At 58.6% G+C, this 19,585-nt stretch overlaps 1 long non-coding RNA gene across 1 annotated transcript; it reads left to right on the forward strand.

Moving 5' to 3' along the window:
• The first annotated feature begins 8,220 nt into the window (after positions 1 to 8,220).
• On the forward strand, positions 8,221 to 19,372 carry LOC148756596 (uncharacterized). Its single transcript, XR_016018055.1, has 2 exons — positions 8,221 to 14,497; positions 16,576 to 19,372. It is a non-coding gene; the product is annotated as an uncharacterized LOC148756596 (long non-coding RNA).
• Positions 19,373 to 19,585: the final 213 nt, after the last annotated feature.

Below are 19,585 nucleotides of genomic sequence, written 5' to 3' on the forward strand. Positions count from 1 at the left end.
TGTTCCCCATTCTCACCGCTTCTTGTTAAGTTTGGGCTTGCTTCTTCCTTTTACCCCTCTCTCGTGCCCTCGATTCCGGCTGTGTCCTGTCGGGCATTTTTTTATTTTGTTAGTAAATACCTCATTTCAAAAGTATGTGTGAGAGCAGCTGGCCCCTGGTGCTTGGGTAATGTCTGCAGGGCCGACGGGGCCACCTGCAGCCCTGTTGGCACCCCTTGGGTGGGAGGGGTCCCTGAGGTCACGGTGCTGCTCTTTGGGGCTCGGTGGGTATTGGGTGGGGGCCTGCTGCTCAACTCACCCCCTCGACCCTCCACATGGTACTAGTGACCCCCTGCTTGTCCCTTTCCTGGGCTCCTCAGGTCAGGTTGACAGACGCCCTCTGCACTGTAGGTTTGAATATCCCCCTCCCCCATTTGTAAAGAGGAATCCTGGCTCCTCAGCCACCTGGTACACCCCACGTCCCCACTTTTCCCGTGGCTTCCCCAGATGACCCTCTGACTCCTTAAAGAGAAGCAGCTTTACCGCCACAGAAGCCCCTCAGCTCCCAGGGCCCCCACTTTGCAAGGATCCAGGTGCCCAGATTTGCCCTTGCGTTAGAGGCCCCTGGAGCTGGTGGCCCCTCAGTCATGGGTCCCACCGTCTGGGTGAACTGGTGTGTGGCCCCTGTTCCAGCGCAGATGTATTGTGGACACGCGGGTGCAGCTCAGGGGCCACCATGGCCCAGGGACACCCACCTCGGCCCCTCCCTTGGCCCTGGGTGGGTTTTATCAGAGATTCAGATAATCATGCTTCTTATGAACCTGTAAACTGTTCCTATAAATTCTCCTTGAAACAGTCGTATAAATGAATAAGAACCTTTACAGGAAAGATGACGCGTAGTGGGAGCTTCTAAAAGAACGTCTGCATACAGGTTACATCACTCTTACCGGCTGTCACATCACAGCCCCGGTCACCCCATAGCCGTTTCCCTCCCGCTGACCTGGGATCCTCCAGTCACTGGGTCCTGGGACGTGGCCTTGGGGGAACTTATTCTTCATTCTTTTTAGTGCCTCTGATTATTTATTTAGCACCTAATATGTACCAAGTGCTGAGAATAAAAGTATAAATAACCATAACCCTCACCTTTAAGGAAAAGCAGAACAACATACAACCCTGGATGCTGAAGGTCCGAATCCTGTTTTTCACCCCTTTTTCTCTAATTGCAAGCATGGAATTTTCTAGCCACGTGAAAGTTGTCATACGTGAAAAGATCACAGAGTCCAGCGTACGTGCAGAGGTTAGAGAGCCGGTACCCTGACCCCACTGACCGGGGTCACACCGTTCCTGAGAGTGTGAGGTGTGCTCACTGGGGCTTCGTTTGGCGGTTTCCTGGTCACCAGTGAGGCCGCCAGTTTCCCTGGGCCCAGCGCCCTTGGAGGGGCTGTCCTGGTCCCTGAGTGGCAGCTGTGGGACTTGTCAGCTCTGTGTGTTGCAGACTCTCTCTCTGGGTTTGTGACTTCCTTTCACTCAGCCATTTGTTCTGATGAAGTTCATGATTGGGGGTGAGCTGGGGGGTGGGACTTGCTTCCCTTTCCCCTCACGATTTCACGATTTCCCCGTCTTGTCTTAACAGACGCTTCCCAGCCCTGAGAGCTGAAGAAACTCTCCTGCAGCTTTTCCTCTCCGAGTTTTGCTTTTCACACACAAGTGCTCGTCCATCTGGAAGCAATCCTTCCTTGTTTCTTTAAGACAGGGCTCCGATTTCACTCCCTTCTTAACACAGGCAGCTCCCTGGCACTTCAGCTCCTAGGTGCCCCCGGTGTCCGTGGGCGAACACCAGCCCAGCCCTAGCCCTCGGTACCTGTACCCGGGTGTCTTCACCGTGCCCCCCACTCAGTGTTTGTTGAGCACCTACTATGCATCAGGAAGTTTCCAGGTGCTGGAAAATGCCATTGGCAAGACGCCTGCCTCCTTTAAGCCTACGCTTGAATGGGGTTGTGTAAGGGATGGATGGAGACCTAGTGGTGGAGGGTTTTACATGAATGAAGGACAGGAGAACTGAGAGCGGGCAGGGGGCTGCAATGTAAATGAAATGGTCAGAACACAATGAAACAAGAGACGTCTTCCTACAGCATCACCCTGATTCCTGTAGGTGTGTTGCACCCTCGCTCAGCGCCCCTTCTCCCTGCCCGAGCCCCGGGCCTGCCTCACTCTCATGTGCTCCCAGCCTCTGCACCAGCTCAGGGGCCCTCCCTCTCCCCCCATTTCCCCCAGAGCTGCTCTCCTGTTGGCTCTGTGTTTCCTAAGTCCACACTTGTCTCTGTCCCCGCCCCATCCTCCAGCCCTGTGGCTTTTGGGCTCATCAAATCTGTGACCTCTCCATCCCTCTGCTCTGTAGCCTTCTCCCCTCCGTATGCCCTCAAGTCTCCCGGTCAGGGGACACACTGGCCAGGATGAGGCAGGTGGGACCGTCCCCTGCAGCCTTCGGAGGGAGTGTGGCCCTGGGGCACCTTGATCTCAGGCCTCCAGGACTGGGGGAGGATGGATTTCATTTGTTGTAAGTCCCCAGTCTGGTGATTTGAAAATGGATGTAGGCATGTAAAACCTCCAGAAGCAGGAAAAAAGTTCAATTAAAACAACTAAAGGCAGGAAATTCTACGGAGGAGAAGCCATATGTGTTCCAGGGAGAGGAGCTGAGTGGCGAGGGGGCCGTCCCCTCCCTGAGCTGCCCCTCCTGGGCTGACCCCTTTGGTCATCTGCCTCTCGTCCTGACGTCTGCTGTCTTCCCCTGTCTCCCCTTTTTACTTTCTTTTGTCTTCCATGTCTTAACTGATAAACTAATTTTACAGAACAGAGTAGTTTTACTGTAAAAGTGTCCTTACTGAATCAAGTTTTATGCTCCTGAGTCCTGATTTAGAAGCTGCTCTGGGTTCTCCCTCCAAACTCTTGGCCACATGTGTGTTGGCCTCCACCCCTGCCAGGTCAGCCCTTCAGGCCTGGCCGGCTGCCCTCGCCGTCAGCCTCCTCCAGCCCGGCTTCCAGCCCTCCACAGAGGCCGGGCTGGAGTGACCGTTTTCATCCTGGCGCTGTCTGACTGCCCCCACCTACCGATCTCCACAGCGTGTCCCCAAGCTCTGCGAACCCGTGATTTTGACGTCTCCCTTCCAGTAAGCACCAGATTGGCCTATTCCCCATATCCTTACACCCCCAGAAGTAGCAGTCTCTTTTTCTCCTTACTGGAATGACGCCTGCTTTGGCCCCAGCAGGCATCTCAGCCCTCATGTCTGCTTGTGAGACTTTTTTGATGTCGGTGCCCTGAGCTGTCCCGCGGGTCTGACCACAGCACCCTTGTGGGGACCCCCTTTGGAGGGGGCGCAGCTGGGTTCCGGCCCTCTCAAGGTGCCCGCGCTCCCAGCTGCTCTGCTGTCACCACCCTCAGGAGTCACTGCTGAGCATTTAATGTTTGTCGGCACTGAATGGAATTTGTGAACGCTGGGGGGACCTGGGGGGGGGGACCCCAGAATGGAAGGCTAGAAGGCTGGGCCATGGAGGGGAGGAGGCCCAGTCTGGCCATTCCTTCCACGGCCACCCCATGGTCACCTCCTGGCCTCCCTGCCAGGGCCTTGCTCGCCGCTGGACCGCTCAGGAGAGAAGGTGTCTGTGCCTCAGTTCCCCTGGCCGTGAGAGTCGGGTGGGTAGATGCCATCCGGGGAGTCGCAGGCCTGTGCATGGTATCTGCCCGGAGATGGTCACACCTGCTGACCAGGCCCAGCACAGGCAAGGCGGCCTGTGGTCTCAGTCAGAAGCAGAGGGAGCTGTTTGGTTTCTCATGTGCCTGGAGACCCAGGCGACTTGGGGCTCTGAGGTGAGCTGGCTCTGTGTCAGCCTGCAGACGCTCACAGTTGTGCCGCGGGCGGGAGGTTTAGTCAAGCTCCCTGGGTATCTGCTTACTTTAGGGTGTCCCATGTACTCCCCAAGATGGAACCGTCTGCCGTGGACGGTGGGCCATGCTGGGTGTGTACGGGCATGGAGAAGGCTAGGCCGAGGCTGAGGTGGGTGTGTGTGCCCCAAACCACTGGCTCCCAGTGGGTCAGACCCATGGTGAGGAGGGCCGGGAGAGCTGCATCTGCCCACCTGCCCCTGTCCAGTGTCCAGACGCTACCGGCTGGAGGCTCAGCAAAGACTTGAGAAAGAACACATGATGAAGGAAGAATTGAGTGGGTGTTGCGGCAGGAGAGCCCACCCCTCAGAGAGGGAAGGGGTCCTGCTCTCTTATAAGGACTGGGCCCCTCCCTGCTGGGTGAGAGCACTGAGGTGGGGCAGGGGGTTGGGGGAACTGGGGGGCCGACAGGGACAGGCAGGGGTCTCCTGCGTCCCCGGTCCCAGTTGTCCATCGGGGGTGAGCTGGACAGTGTTGGTGCACCCCAGAGCACCCACTCTGGTTCTGGGACTGGTGCAGCCGGTGGGGGTTGGGCTGCAGTGAGGAGGCAGGAAGAACCTGAGTTTGTCCTCGGTGGGTCCAGGACTCCTTTCCCCTGAACGAGGAATGTGTTAGATCAGTGGGTCAGGACCCAGAAGGTGGGATGGCTCTGGGCCGGGCGTTGGCTTCTCACTGTCTCTCTCCCGTGTGCAGCCTCACTCAGTCTTTACAGGAAGGTGGGGTGTGCGAACGGGACTCTGTCTCAAGCTTTGCCTGGTGGGCGTGGGCTCAGGGCCAGTACTGGAGCTTCCGGACAGCGGATTCCTTCTTCGCCACCCTCTGGGGGCATCAGCCTTTGCCTGCGTGTGGCATTTACCTTCTCCACGTGCCTGTGATTGGCAGCAGCCTGGGTGCCCTTGCAGCAAACCCAGAGGAGGATCTGACCTCCCACCATCAGAAGAGCCAGAGGGGTGACCACCCACGTCCTGCCAGCAGGCAGGGAGGGGAAGGTACAGTCCAGGGCCCGGGGCAGGAAGGCATTCCAGGCTGGCTGGGCAGGTTATGTGAGGGCACACGTGGGTTTACTTTGGCTGCCTTAAAACCTTAAACACTGCAGACGGCCCGCCCTCCTCCGGCCACGGGAAGCCCTCCCTGTGGGTTCTGCCGAAATGCTCGGGAGACCATGTGGAAAGACACTGCTGCGGCCACAACATGTGGGCTGAGTGAGTGTCCCTGGGGAGTCGTGGCAGCCTTGGCTGTGCAGACACCTCATAGTGAGGGCTGCAGGTCAGGGTGCACCCGGCTCCCTCAGCCCTGCCTGTCTTCCCAGCCCCAGGGCCTCTCCTACCTGTTGTGCTTCTCTCTACGGACTGCAGAGGTGTCTGCTGCTCTCGTCTTCTCCCCAAGTCGCACTTACCACTGGGCTTCCTCCTATCCCTGTGCCTCCCCTTTTGTCTCTGCACTCTGCTCCCCTCTCTGTGGCACGGTGTCAGCCAAACAAGGTCCACGGAGGGGCTGGTACTTGATAACACACCGGTGCCCTCCACATCCAGATGCTTGCATTTCCCAGGAAATGTTAGTGACATTCTAAGCTAAAGGAGTGACTCTCTGATGGTGAAATATGAGCTTGTGAGAGGGGACATTTCTGAATCGAGGCCCTTTACTCGAAGCCATTAAATGTGGCATGGATGCATGGCTGGGGTCCACACCCAGGGAGAATTTATTTCCAGAGCAGCTGTGGGCTGGTCTTGCAGTGTAGGTCGCTCACTAAAGCTTCCCCTGGCTGGACAGGGACACGGAAGCTTAGGGGGCCCCCGATAAGCATCAGTAGCCTCTGTGTTCAGGCAGGAGCTCACCCGTCCTCACGTACAGGGAGGTGTCTTCTGGTGGCTCTGGGCTGTCACTCAGACTGCTCCTGGTGCCGCCTGTTCCACCTGCAGCAGGCTGACTGGATGGCAATGGGCTCCCAACACCCTGCCCTCAGGCGCACCAGGAAATGCGATCTGAGGTCTGTGGGTACATCTGCGTGGACGTGGAGCCTGGGACAGCAGCTAGAAACCCCCTGTTATCTCTGTCTAACTAGGGCCGTGAAGTCACAGGTCTTGGCTTTTCTAAATCACTCTGGGTGTCAGCGTGGGGGCCTAGCCTGGTGTCGGGGGGCCTCCAGGAGCCCCTGGACACATTGCTTCCCCACCCTGGTGGCCTCAGTCTGAGAACAGAGGCCTGTGTGGTGTTGCACAGGGCCATCCAGACCTCCAGGACATACACAGGGCGCCGTGTGGTGGAAACATGTTCCCTTTGGGGCGCTGAGTCTGAGTCCCAGGAAGCAGGACACCCAGAGTCCCCAATGCTGGAATGTCATAAAGGACAGGTTCTGCGTCTGGCACTGTGCCCTGGGCTCAGGGGACAAACACCAGGTAGGGTTGGGGGGGGCAGGACCCCCAGGACACCAGGCGCAGGTGCCATGGCCGCTGCGACAGGAGCCACAGACAGCCTGCACACAAGCAGTGGCCCAGGCAGTGAGGGGACGGGCTCCTGCAGAGGACAGCGGGCACGAATGAGGGCCTGGTGGGGTCACAGCTCAGCTCTGCAGGGCTGGGCACAGCCATGACGTGGTCACTTTTTGAATGGGGGTCCTGTATTTATAGTAACAGTTTGCACGACTCCACATGCAGTGCACAGCATGTAGACTCCACGTGAAGTAAAGACGGCCTCTGTCACACAGGAAGGGGTCTGGAGCGGCGGACTGAGCCTCAGGCTGCAGTGGGCACTGCTGGGCCTGAGAGGCGGAGACTGTGTTGCCCGGGATCACCCTCCACCCCCCACCCACCGACACACACACTGGGGAAGACCTCACAGCCACCCGTAGGCAGCTCCTCTGGTAGGGGTGAGGACCCCCCATGCTAAGGGCTCTGCTTGAGCTGCATCCAGTCGTCCCCATGCCTGAGCCCGTGGGTCCTGCCCACCCTGAACCCCCGCCCTTTGGGCTGCGGGGTCTCAGCTGGGACGTCACCCTGCTTGCCGTGGTCCTGGGTGGGTGGATGGGGTGGAGGCTCTGTTTTGCCCTGAATTCCTTGTGCCTGCCTGGTCAGGGCTGTGACCTCCCGAGCATGATGGCAGCTGCTCCGCATGTGTTTGGGGTCAATTTGAAGTTCACTTTACATTCAGCCACAGAGGAGCACAAGGAGGGTCTGCAGAACCCTCGGTGGGGGCAGCTGTCCTGTGGGCCAGCATGTCGCCCCTCGTCCCAGGTCTCCCACAATCGGTTGTGGACACTCAGGTCCCATGGCCATCAAATGTCGGACCTTCGTCTCCACAGCCCAGCTTGACCCTTTCCCAAAGCTGACCGAATGTCTCTTGGCCATAGGAACTTCCTGTTGTGAATGGAGAGGCAGCAGGGACACTCAGAGGCGTCTCTGGGGACGGACCCCGCTTCGTGCTCTTCATCTGACTTACTTGAGGGAAATGATTCAGAAACACGTGGGTTTCATATCTTGGAAGCACGTTGATTGACGTGTGGGCTGGTGGAGGTGAGGAGGGTTTCGGCCAAAGACATTTGGGACACATTCTCTGGGCCGTTCAGGTCTGTGCACGGCTGACAGAGCAAGTGGCCAGGGTGGGGGTCCCCTCAAGGCGGGTAGGGGGCGTATCCGCTGCAGTGAACGCAGGCAGCGGTTTCAGAGTGTTTATCCAGTGGCTTCTCCTCCGGCCCAAAGCAGATCTGTGAGTTCAGCTTCAGCAGCTGAGTTTCTGAGAGACGGACACCCGCCCAGGGTCTCTAGGGGCCTGGGGTGAAGTGGGAGGTCGGGGAGCCCCTTTCCACGGCTCCTCTCCAGCCTTCCTCTGTGCTGCGGGCGCAGGAGCTGGCAGAGGTGTCCAGGGCGACGTCTGGGTCCGTGTCTTACTCGGGGACCCTGACAGCGCCCCCTACGGGCGGGCCCTAGCCCAGCCCCTCAGGCCCGAAAGTCGCGCAAGGATCTTGGTCTCGGCCTCCTGGGCTGTCTCTCGCTTTTTCTCTAAATGGATGAGGATAAACGGGGTTGAGTTTCCCCAGCTGCTTCTTGGTGCATCTCTTCTCTTTTTTGGGAGGCATTTGATTTTTTATTATGAAAATGTTTCTCCTCGGCCTGGTGAGCGCCCCACGCAAGCTCCGCCGGGTGCCGGGGGCCCTGCCTGGCTCCCGCCTCGCGCCTCGCCCCCCCATGCGTCCTCGGTCCGGAGCCAGGGACTCGGGCGGGGGACAGTGCTGGCCCGAGCACCAGACTCGGTATTTCACTGTCAGCCTGGTGGAAAATGTTTGCCTTCTGGGAGGTGACCCTGCTTTCAAGAGCCGACCTTTGGAGAAAACAGGACACAAAAGCTGTTTTTGGCTCCGAGGCCCAGACAGGCCCCTGTCCTCGCTTGCTGCCTTGGCTCCATCTGGCTCAGGGGCCCCGTGGGGCTCGAGTCTGTCCGGAAAGTTCCCTGTGTCCCGTAGGAGCCACGCCCAGCTGTGCACACGCTGCAGGCCTCTGCCCGGTGCTGTTTCCTGGGCCTGGGATCCGCATCCACTTTGGTGGCTGGGCTGTGGGCGACGGGACAGAGGGACACAGCACCCCAAAGCGGTGTCCCTATGACCTTGCTCCAGAGCCTTATCTGGGTGGCTTCTGCTGGGGAGGGGCCTCGATGCCCCAGGGAAGGTGGGGGGCAGCCTCAGCCTGCTGAGCGGGTCACCTAGTCTACAGCGCCAGGAGATGTCAGGTGAACGTTTCAAAGTGGTTTCTCAGAATTTAACCCTTTGGCCTTTTCAGTGAAACCCAGAGCCTCTTTCATAATGCCGAAGATTGGTGTGGGAACAGAGCCCCAGAGAGCAGTTTCCAGGCTCTCAGTCTCACGTGGAAAGATGCTGGCTCAGGTAATAGATCACCATCAACTGTGGTTAGTTGGCCGTCAGCTGTAACCAGTGAGCCATTGGCCACTAATATAACTGCCGTGGCTACGCTAGCAAAGCATGTGGTGTGGCATCCTGGCGCGGCGTGGCAGAGTGTGGATTGCGGATTGCAGAGAGGCGGATTGCAGTTAGCAAGTGAGGTTGCTTGGCAGAGACAAGTGGACGGCGGTTGCGGATCGTGTGGCTCCTGCTTCCTGTGTCTCCAACCCAGCCGCCAACGAGACTATAGTGGTGTGACTCCCCTGTCTATGGCTCCGTGGGTGTTCCTTTTTGGCCGCACCATATCCTGCGTTCCTATGTGGGGGAACGGGACCAGACACCCCTCATGACACGCTGCATGACAATTGGGTTCCACCAACACTGGCACCTGTGGTCGGCATGGCCCACGGCGTCCAGACACAGTTGTTTGTGGGACAGCGTGCCACTGAGTTCCTTGGAAAAAGGTCAGAACGAGGAGCAGCAGGCCACCCGAGTGTGAACCTGTCGCCATGCGACCAGCACCGCAACCGGCGTCACCCTCGCAAAGTGGGCTTGGGGACGATGCCCACTGCCGTTCCTTGCGGGAATCAAAGAGGGTGACTGCAGAAGTGCTGTCCCAGCAGTCCCTGTGCAAGACAGGTGAGTGTTCACAGACCTGTGTCGCCGACGTCAAAAGTGATCGAAACTGTTTTCTGAGCAGAGAGTAAGTGTCGGCTCCACCCTGAGCCCAGTGACGCTCAGAACACAGACAAGCGATGCTGCTGCTTGTCATTTCGGGGGACAGAACTGGTTCCTTTGCCTTCGCAGATGTTCGTCCTTTTGGCCGTTCCAGCCCCGTGTCCTCCTGCTTCTCTCCTGGCTGTGCTTTGTCTTCAGGTCCAGCCTGGACGTGGCTGCTTCCTTTTCTGTGTCGCAGGCCATTGCTGGGACAACGCCGGGGTTTGTCAGGTCCCCGAGACGCTGATTGGCCCTGAGTGGGATCCATTGTGATGTGGTCCCACCCACAGTGTCACGCACATCGGCAGAGCAGAGGCTTTGTGGGCACCATGTCACCTCCCTGGGAACACTGTCATGGCCATTGTCATCGGCCGCCTCTGCTGCCAGCAGCCCATTTCCTGATACACACACGGCTCCCCCTCCCCCAACATCATTGCGAGACTGGCTGTGGTCATGGCTCTGGTTCACGCATGGGGTGCTGAGACTCAGAGAGATTCAGTGACTGGCTCAGGGCCACACAGCCAGGCTTTGAACCAGGACCGCCTTTGGCTGCCCACCATCCTTTCTCAGGCTAAAGGCAGTGGCCACAGCTTCCAGATTTGCGTCCCTTCCCAGCAAGAGCCCTGCTGGGGACGGGCCTCGCCAGTGGGTGGGCCTCCAGAGGGCCTGAGGCTGAGGCCCAGGTGACCTCACAAGAGCTGGGGACAAAGGGCCCTCTGCCCTGCCATGCGTGGGGGACCGCGACTGAGGCGGGCTGCAAGGAAAAGCCTGCCTGGCAGGGGGCTGGCTCAGGGCAGAGGTTGTCTGCAGGCGCTGACTGGCTTTGGGCTCCCGCATACATCCCATGCTTTCCGCTTGGCACACCTCTGTGTATTGTCTTCGTGTGGGCTCCCATTCCCTCGGCATGTTTTCTCCACAACAGGACGGCAGACACAGTGGCTGCTTGGACCGTTCCAGTGACTGAGGACACAGCACCATGTAGCCACGTCACCCTGCCCACAGCATCTGTGCGGTTTCGAGCGTGTGTCCCCTGCTGTCAATCCCTTGGATGGTGGCCAGCAGCGGGCCCCTCATTCTGTCCTCACCACAGCCTTCCGGGGTGGCCCACGCCTGCCCTGTCCAGACCTCTGGGCAGTGTGTGCCTGCTCCCTGACCCCCATGCTGCAGCTCTGCTTGGGGGCGCCTGGTCCCTCCTCTGTCAGAAGGATCGAAAGGCCGGAGGAGGCTCTTTCAAGACAGTAGGTGTGTGACTCGAGGGTCCTCCGTGCCAGCTCAGCAGAGGCCAACAGTAAAGGTTGGCCGCTCTGGGAATGGTTTGCAGAGGTCGCATGTGTCGAGTGCAGGCAGAGCCTGGGACATACAGGAGATCCACGTGGTGCTGGAGAATGTGATAGCAGCAGATACTGTCACTTCTGCTTGGACTGAAAGGGACAGAAGGTGCCGTGAAAGATAGAAGGAGACTTTTGGACCGCCCCAAATTCCACAGGCTGATACAACTTCTGCGAACACAGGCCCCCTTTCATGGAGGGGTGGCCAGGATCCCAGAGGGCAGGTGTGGGACCCACCCCGGGTTCTGCTCAGGTGCATTGTGAGATCGCTCAGGACAGGAGACTTGCTTTTTCTCTCCATTTTCTCCCTTTTTGAAGGGCATGCCATCTTTTCCTGTCCCAACACTATGTTTTGAGAGCAGGTAACTTGCTTTCTTTTTTTTTTTTTTAAAGATTTTACTGGGGAAGGGGAACATGACTTTATTGGGGAACAGTGTGTACTTCCTGGACTTTTTCAAGTCAAGTTGTTGTCCTTTCAATCTTAGTTGTGGAGGGCGCAGCTCAGCTCCAGGTCCAGTTGCCGTTGCCAGTTGCAGGGGGCACAGCCCACCATTCCTTGCGGAAGTCGAACCGGCAAACTTGTGGTTGAGAGGACGCACTCCAACCAACTGAGACATCCTGGAGCTCAGCGGCAGCTCAGCTCAAGGTGCCGTGTTCAATCTTAGTTTCAGGGGGCAGAGCCCACCATCCATTGTGGGAGTCGAAGAGTCGAACCAGCAACCTTGTTGTTGAGAGCCCACGCTCCAACCAACTGAGCCATCTGGCCACCCGGGAGCTGAGCGGTAGCTCATTAACTTCATTGTATTTGCTGAGGGCGCAGCTCTCTGGCCCATGTGGGAATCGAACTGGCAGCCCTGTTGCCCAGAGCTTGCGCTCTAACCAACTGAGCCACCTGTCCACCCCGGTAACTTGTTTCTTGAATTTCACATGTTCACGTCCAGAGAGGAGCTGGCATTAGGATCGATTCTACCCAGAGCCACCTATGTCTAAGTATTTAGATGACGAGATTTGGTGCTTTTGAATTGATTAGGTTTAGATGAGATTTTTTTTTTTTTTTTTTTTTTTTAAGGTTTCGAGTTGGTATAGTGATGTGTAAGACTTCTGGAGATGTGGGGTGGGGTGAGTGTATTTCACATGTGGGATTTTGCATTGTCAATCTCTGGAGGCCAGAGGGCAGAGTGTGGCCAACAGACTCTGGCCCCTATAAAAAGGCCCCCAAAGATGTGCACATCTCAATCCCCCAAACTGTGACTATGCTACTTTGTCAAAGGGGACTCTGCAGATGGGGCTAAAGTAAGGACTTTGAAACGGGGACACAACCCAGAGCGATCCCACACTGTAAGAGGGAGGCAGGGGTGTGCGAGTCGGAGGAGAGGTGTCATGACGGGAACCAGGATCAGAGTGATGACACGGCTGACGGGCAGCTGAGGCCGGGGACGTGGGTAGCTGGGAGAGCGCAGATGTCAATGCTGTTGGCACTCTGCCTAACGACAACCCTTTTGGACTTCCAGATGGTAAGATAAAACACTGTGTTGTTTTAACCTCTAAAACTGCGACGGACAACACAGGAGACAGTGATGCAGGGGGATATGTGTGTCCCAGAGGCCGCAGCAAGGCTTGTTCCTGGAACCTCCAAGGTGAGGCCTCCAAGGTAGGGCTAGGCATTGACCCCCGATTTAGCCAAGTGGGGAGCAGCACCAGCACTCTTGGAGGACTCAGGAGATAGAAACCTGCTGGGAGAGGGTTCAGGGGACAGCAGGTGAGGACGTGAAGCTGCAAGACTATTTCCTGAGTGATTTGCGGGATGAGCAGGAAGACGGGCAGTGACTGGGGTGCCCTGGGCCTGCAGCAGTGGGACGGCCTGAGCGCTTGTGAGAGTGACCTCGGCAGGGGCTGTTGGGGAAACACGGTGGTCTGTGGGGTCGCGGGGAGGATTAGCGACCCAGGGCGGGAGGCCGTGGTGGGAGCACGGGAGTTCTTTCCCGATCGCCTCGACTTCGTTGGCCATATTCCCATTTGTGGGGCATGTGCTGGCCTCTAAAGTGGCTGGGAGAGCAGTGACGTGTGGCGCAGGCAGCTTGGACAGTGAGTGCCTGGGGAAGCCGTACACCGCCGACCAGTTTGCTATAAATTGGAGACACCCCCAGGCCTGCTGCAGAGGAGGGGCCGTGGCCAGTTTGGGCGGGGCCCTGGTGCTGAGGTCAGCTCTGCGTGTGAGCCCCTGGAGCCGTCCAGGCCCTGCTTCAGAAACGTTCTGTCCTAGAGATTCTGCCCCAATTCTAAACATCTGTCGGTGCTTGTGGAAAATAGGTCAGGGCAGTTTCGGTCACAGCCCGTGAAAGTTGCCGTTGCACCGATTTTAAAGCTTTGGTGATGGATGTTTCACACTCTGACTCGGAGCAACACTGGCCCTGACTGGCACGATCAGGGTCCCCCCTGCCATCAGGGTGTGTGGTTCCACTCTCCCCAAAGACGAGTCATGAGAACCCAGAAAGATGGGAATTTCGGGCTCTTCCCCCGTAGCTCCATTGCATTGTCATGTCCTGAGACAAGTTGTGTAGGTGTCTGTTCTCCAACCATCCATGCCTCCTGAGGCCAGAGGCCCCTGTCTACTGTATCATATCTGTCTATCATCTCTCACCACCTATCAATCATCTACCTGCCTGTCTATCCCCCTGTCTCCATCTGCCCGTCACCCATCTCATCACCTCCCCCTGCAGATGCCCACCCACGATACCAGATATGAGCACAGCCCCTCAGCCCTTGAATATACTTGCGTCCTCCTGGCCCTGAGCCTCACCCACCCCACCCTCTGTGTCTGCTCGTGCCCCCACCTGGGCTGCCCCGTCGGCCATGCCCTCTTGCTCTAGCTCCCTGCCCAGCTCTCCTGGCTATGTTCCCTCTTTGCTGGCCATGCTGCCTGCCAACGGAATTAAGGCCTTTGTGTCAGAGGATGTCACCTCGGTGCCCGTTTCCTGCCTGTCAACATCACAGACACCACCAACCCTAAGCTGTGTAAAACACACGTGCTAAACGGCCCCTTTGCACCCCGCTGGAGTGGGCGGTGGAGTCACAGTAACTGAAGGAATGCAGCCCTTTACTTTCAACTCCATGCCCACGCGAGGTTGAAAGCGGTGGTAAGGAGTTTGTGACGAGGCTGAGCGGTCTTGGCTGTGTTAGACACACACCTCTGGGGGCTCGGCCCGTGCAGCAGCAGCTGGCCTGATTCCTGGACCACGGCTGACCGACATCCTGGCTCGTGGGGGACGGGGGCGCCTTCTGATGGATGGAGACATCGTCATGTGGCTGTGGTCACATCGTCAGGTGATGATAAGCTCTGAAGCCAGCCTCATTCCTGAGGGAGGCAGCCTCGCTTTCCTGGTGCACAACGGCCGTGTGGACAGCAAAAATAGTCCCTGTATTTGTTTGGTGTGGGGTCCTTGACAGAGAGCTCCCTTCCTCCTGACTCCGGCTGACCTGACAAGGTGTTCTCTCTGCAGGGCTCTCGATAGCAGGCTAGGCGAGCGGACAGGGAGCCGGTTGCCGAGAACAGTGCCTCTGCTCACTTCCCGCCCTGTCCATTCTCCTTCAGCTCCTCTCCTGTGGACGGACATGGAGACATGGTGCTGGGGCCTGCAGGACGGGGTAAGCAAGGACAGGCCCCACAGGGGGACATCGCTGGGGCTGGGAGCCAGCCGGGGCACTCCATGTGGCCAGGGCGGTGGGCAGCAGGTGCATACATGGTGTGGGGGGCATTGGCTTCCCCCTCCCCAGGGCCTGGCAGGGAGCTGAGTCCACCCACCAAAGGCCACCAAGGGCCAAGTAAAGGTAGTTTGGGGGCAGCAGGGTGTGTCTGAGGCAGTCAGGAGCCACTGCTGGGTCCAGAAGGACGGGCTGAGGCCACAGAACCTATAGGATGTTCTAGTGGGAATTGGAGCAGGAGGCCTGAGTGCTTCCTCACAGGGTCTGCAGGACCCAGCTCACCACGCCGGCCACTTAGGGTGCCAGGGAGAGGCCAGGCCCCTCTCTGGAAGGACACCTTGGTCAGTGGGGGCTTTGGCCAGAGGAATGGTCATGCCCGCTGGTTTGAGAACATGACCCCAGAAAGGGGCAACTGGTACTTCTGATAGTTTCCCAAAGAGAAGAGGAGGCGAGGCCAGCACAGTGTCAACTCCATAGAGGGAGCATGACATAAACCTCCGAGTATTCGTGACCAACCTCGATTATACAGTCACACCCAGGGCCGGTGGGTTTATGTGAGACAGAACCCTCTGGGCCCGGTGGGTCACAGGAGTTCCGCTCACTGGCTGTGGGGCCCTGGGCTGTGTGTGTCTCGGGTGGGGCGTTGGGGGGGTCCCTGGCTGGGACGGGTCAGATGCTCTGGTCAGAATCGACCAGTGTCCGTGAGTGTGCACAACGCCGTCTAGCCAGCCCTGCTGCGTGTGCAAGCACGGGCATGTGTGTGTGTGCACGGGCATGTGGGCATGCATGTGTGCAAATGCCAAAGAGAAAAAGCAGCCCAAGAACGCAGGGCTTGGGTGGGACCTGGGCTGTGCTTGAGGTCCCTCTCAGGGCTGCATGGGGCGTGTGGCACTGAGGCCCCCTGCCTCCCCGGCAGTGTGTGGGGGACGCTCCTTCTCACTACTTTATTTCCTGTTTTAACACATGTGGGTATCCTGAAACAAAAAAATCTGTTAGGGCCCCATGAGAACCAGCAGTTTGCTGGGATCCAAACCCTCCCCCAGCTGCCTGTCCTGGAGACATGGGGTGCTCCCCTGGCCTTGGGGTCCTGTCCGTCCCCCAGCAGCCCCTATGTGTACAGGCTCAGGACTGACACCCCCGTCCTTTGTCAGCCCTGCCTCGGGGTGGAGCCTCGATGAGGGTGGTTTGTCCTGTGGAGGACCGGGGAGCCTGGTGCTGACCAAGTCAGAGGGCGACAGGTGTCAACAGAGAGGCTCATCACCCAGGGGTTCCTGAGTGGGCAGTCTGCCCAGAGGCTCAGGCCACATCGGAGCCCCCAGCTAGCTCCGGGGGTCAGCCAGGCCTGCTTTGTGCCCTGGAGATTGGCGTTCACCTGGCTTCTGCCACAGGTGAGCAGGTGGGCTTTGCCTATGCGTGTCCCCAAACACCTTGTAATTGTGGGAGTTCAGGAAGGAAGAGGCCGCGGCCGCCTACGGCCAAGGGGCTGAGAAGCAGGGTGGGGGGTGCCACAGATTGGGAGGCAGGGCTGCCGCTATGCGTGCGGGCAGTTCTGCCTGACCCTCGTGGGCGGCCCTGATGAGAAAGGGCAACTTCCCTGGCACCATGCCGTCCCTGGGCCCGAGGTGGGCCTTGTGGGACTCTTGAGCAGGGCCTGGGTGCCCCACGGCCCACCTGGCACCTGAGAGGAGGGAAGACAGGCACAGCCAAGGTCCCAGGGAGCCTCAGAGACCCAGACCCCACCTCGCTCCCAACAGGACCCCTCCCTGGCTTCCCCATAGCCGTGCCACCACCCATCTTGTGCCCCCTGACCTGGGGGTGCTCCTCACCGCACCCAAGGCCTCCCCTAGGACCTACAGGCTCTGCCCGTGGAGGAAGCGGGGGCCTGTGTCTCCAGTCTGTGGTCGTTTTTTGCAGACACACCCCTAGCCGGGGATGAGAGGTCCCCCTAGACCTTGGTTTGGGGCGGGAAATGGGCTCTGGCCCACGTTAACCTAAATAATATTTTGTTCTTAAAATTGCAGAGTCATACTTGAGGCCAAGCCAACTCCTGCCTGCGTTTGATGGCTCTGAGACTCAGGGCTCATCTGAGAACACCTGAGTGAGGCGGCCTGGGTGCCCTGACTTGGGGGTGGACAGGAGACCAGGCCCCCCCTCACCCTGGCTGCTCGGCAGAGGGGCTGGGACCCCGTGTCACCCAGTGGAAGGAATGTGCTTTCTGCGGGGCGTGTGGGGTGTGGAGTACCCGCTCTATACCCTCACCGCCTTGGTCTCCCCTCCGACTGCCCATAACTTGAGGGTGAGCCCCACTCGGCCTTGGTCTGGCCAGGTGCCGGCACACAGTGGGCCCTTCAGCTGGTCACCCAGGATTCGCCCAAGATTCAGTGATCCAGGCCGTAGCACCAGCATTCAAGGACTTGGAGTGTTTTGTCGTGACAGGACTGTGTGAACAGGGCAAGTCCAACCTGCAGGGCGAGCTGGGGAGATGGCGGAAACTTGGAGGAGGGAGGCGTCCAGGGTGGGTGGGGAGGAGGGCACTGGGCACTCTCGGGGCCTCCCCCCTCTGGCTGGCAAGTGTGTGCAGGGGGAGGGACCCCAGCCCACTGAGCAGTGGTGCGCCCATGGTGGTTGGGGTCGGCTTCTGGGACAATCGGAGCAAGCGGCTCTCTGTGTGTCCCTCTGGAACCCAGCTGTGCAGTGAAGGCCAGGCCTACTCAATGGAGTGTGTGTGTGTGTGTGTGTGTGTGTGTGTGTGTGTGTGTGTCCTTCAGGTCCCTGGGCTATGGGGGGTGTGGCTTTGACTCTGAGTGAGTTGGGAGCCTGGGGAGGCAACTAAGGGAGGAGACGCCATCTGGCCGGGTGTCCACTGAGTCTCTCTGGCTGCCCCCCCCCGCCCCTTCCCGCCCCCCTCCCTGGAAAAGACCCCAGGGGGCGTCCAGGAGAGGACTGACAGGGCAGGGCCGTGGGAGCGGGCAGCTTCCAGAAGTGCTCTGAGTGCAGGCTGGGCTGCCAGAATCATGTCACAGCTTTCTGCTGCAAGAGGGCTGGATGGCCAAGCCCCCAAGTGCCCCTAGGGCCACCCCCCATCCAACCACCACTGAGCACTTGGCCAGTGGGGAATGAGGCCTTCTGTCCCCTCCTGGGCTGGTCGATGTTCACAGCACTCGGGTGAGGGAAAAAGGACGATGTTACCCCATTTACAGGTCGGGAAGCTGAGGGTCCGGGAGGCAGGCTGGGGGCTGTCCCGTGCCCTCAGAACCCACCGCAGCCCATCACTCCCCCACGCCTCATGGGGCCAGTGGTGCGGGGGCAGGAGAAAGCACCTGGAACACGATTCCCAGGGAAGGGCGCGCGTCCCCCCAGCACCGCTCCCTCACTCATGAGCCGGGAACCCTGCCCGACCGCCCACCTCCGTCCATGACGGTCCCGCTGCACAGCACATTTCAGGCATCTGGATCAAATAACTGGCTGATCATGCGTATAAATTAGAGACGGAACTCTCCGGAAGCCAGAGTCACCGCAGTTCATTCCAACGCCATGCACACAGCAGGCCCGTGGCTTCCTGAGACTCAGTCATCTAGCAAGAAGGGGCCCGCAGCTGCCCACACAGAGCCTGGCCCAGGAGGGAGGAGCAGCAGGAGGGGGACCTCAGTGTACAGCTGAGCCAGCGCCCCAGCCAGTGCCTGAGTGTCCACTGGCCCGTGGGCAGGCAGGCATGGCTGTGTGACCTCCCTGAGTCTCTCACCCTCTCTGGGCCTCCATTTCCTCAGCAGACCTTTGTGAGAACCCAGCAGAGACTGCACAGAAGCCCTGGCCAGGGCTGTGAGGGGAGGGCAGCTCTCCAGCATCAGAGGCAGGGGACACACAGTGGCCTGGTGGGTGGTCTCAGGAAATCTGGAGGGAGGAGACCATCAGTGGAGGACAGGATGGGAGCCAGGCCTGGAGGGGCCAGGTGGGGTGAAGGGCCCTGGACAAAGCAGGAAGGGGTCTGGAGCCTGACGCCTGCACCAATAGTGCGGTACTGCAGAGGGACACATACCTCGCGGGGCCAGGAGGGACAGGCCCAGCTGTGTCTCCACCAGGGTTGAGTGTTCCCTCGGGGCCCAGGGCAGGCTGTCGTGTCCCAGCTGAGTGCCCACAGCCTCCCAGGGCAGCCAGACACAGGGTCTGCAGGTAGGGACAGCCTTCCTGTGTTCAGGCCCACCTACTAGCATCCCCTCCAGGCCCCCAGCCCGGCATGGCCCTGGCGGGGCTGAGACCTCACAGGCTGCCCCCTCAGGACTCTAGTTCTCTGTGACTCGGTTTCCCCTGGAAAGTGAAAGCTCAGGGCTTGGTCCCTACGGGGCTGTTCTCAGGAGTGTCCCTTAAACATCCACAAAGGCTGGGGTCTCAGGCCATGCGTATTAGAGTTTCTGGCAGAGCCGCCCATCACCCTTGAAAGTCTGTTCTGATAGACGCCCTGCAGTTCTTTGCTCACCTGAGCAGCACTGGACTTCATCAGAAAATACCGTCCAACTTCTCATGTGTGATGAAGGTGGAGATGGAACACTGCCGTGGTCACTAAGGTGCTTTAGTATTTTTCTGTTCTGCTCCTTTGTCACTTTCTGTTGTGTTGTTGGCTCTATTCTTACTGATTTGTGGGGGTTCTTTACATGTGGTGACTCTCAGTACTCGTGTGTACCTGGCAGGTGTTTGCTCTCAGTCTGCTGTAAACACTGGACCGTTCTAATGCTGTTTTTCTATCAAGATGTCCTCAAATTTTATGTAGCTGAAGTTCTCAATTGTTCCCTTTAAAAAGACTTTGGATTTTTGTCTTCCTGAGACTGTGCCATATGCCCTTGTCTCTCCTTCCAATCTTTTATAATGATGCTTTTCCTTTAATCTGAGTTTATTTTGGGGTATGGGGTGAGACAGAGTGGAACCGTTTTTCCACATTAAATCCTAGCTATCACGAGCCCTGGAGAACACAAATTACAGCCTAGGGCTGGGAGAACAGGCTGCGGGAGCACGGGCCGCAGGGAGCACGGGCTGCGG

Source organism: Rhinolophus sinicus, chromosome 12 (assembly GCF_057876585.1).
Source record: "Rhinolophus sinicus isolate RSI-liver-muscle chromosome 12, RSI-T2T, whole genome shotgun sequence".
Classification (NCBI taxonomy): Eukaryota; Metazoa; Chordata; class Mammalia; order Chiroptera; family Rhinolophidae; genus Rhinolophus; species Rhinolophus sinicus.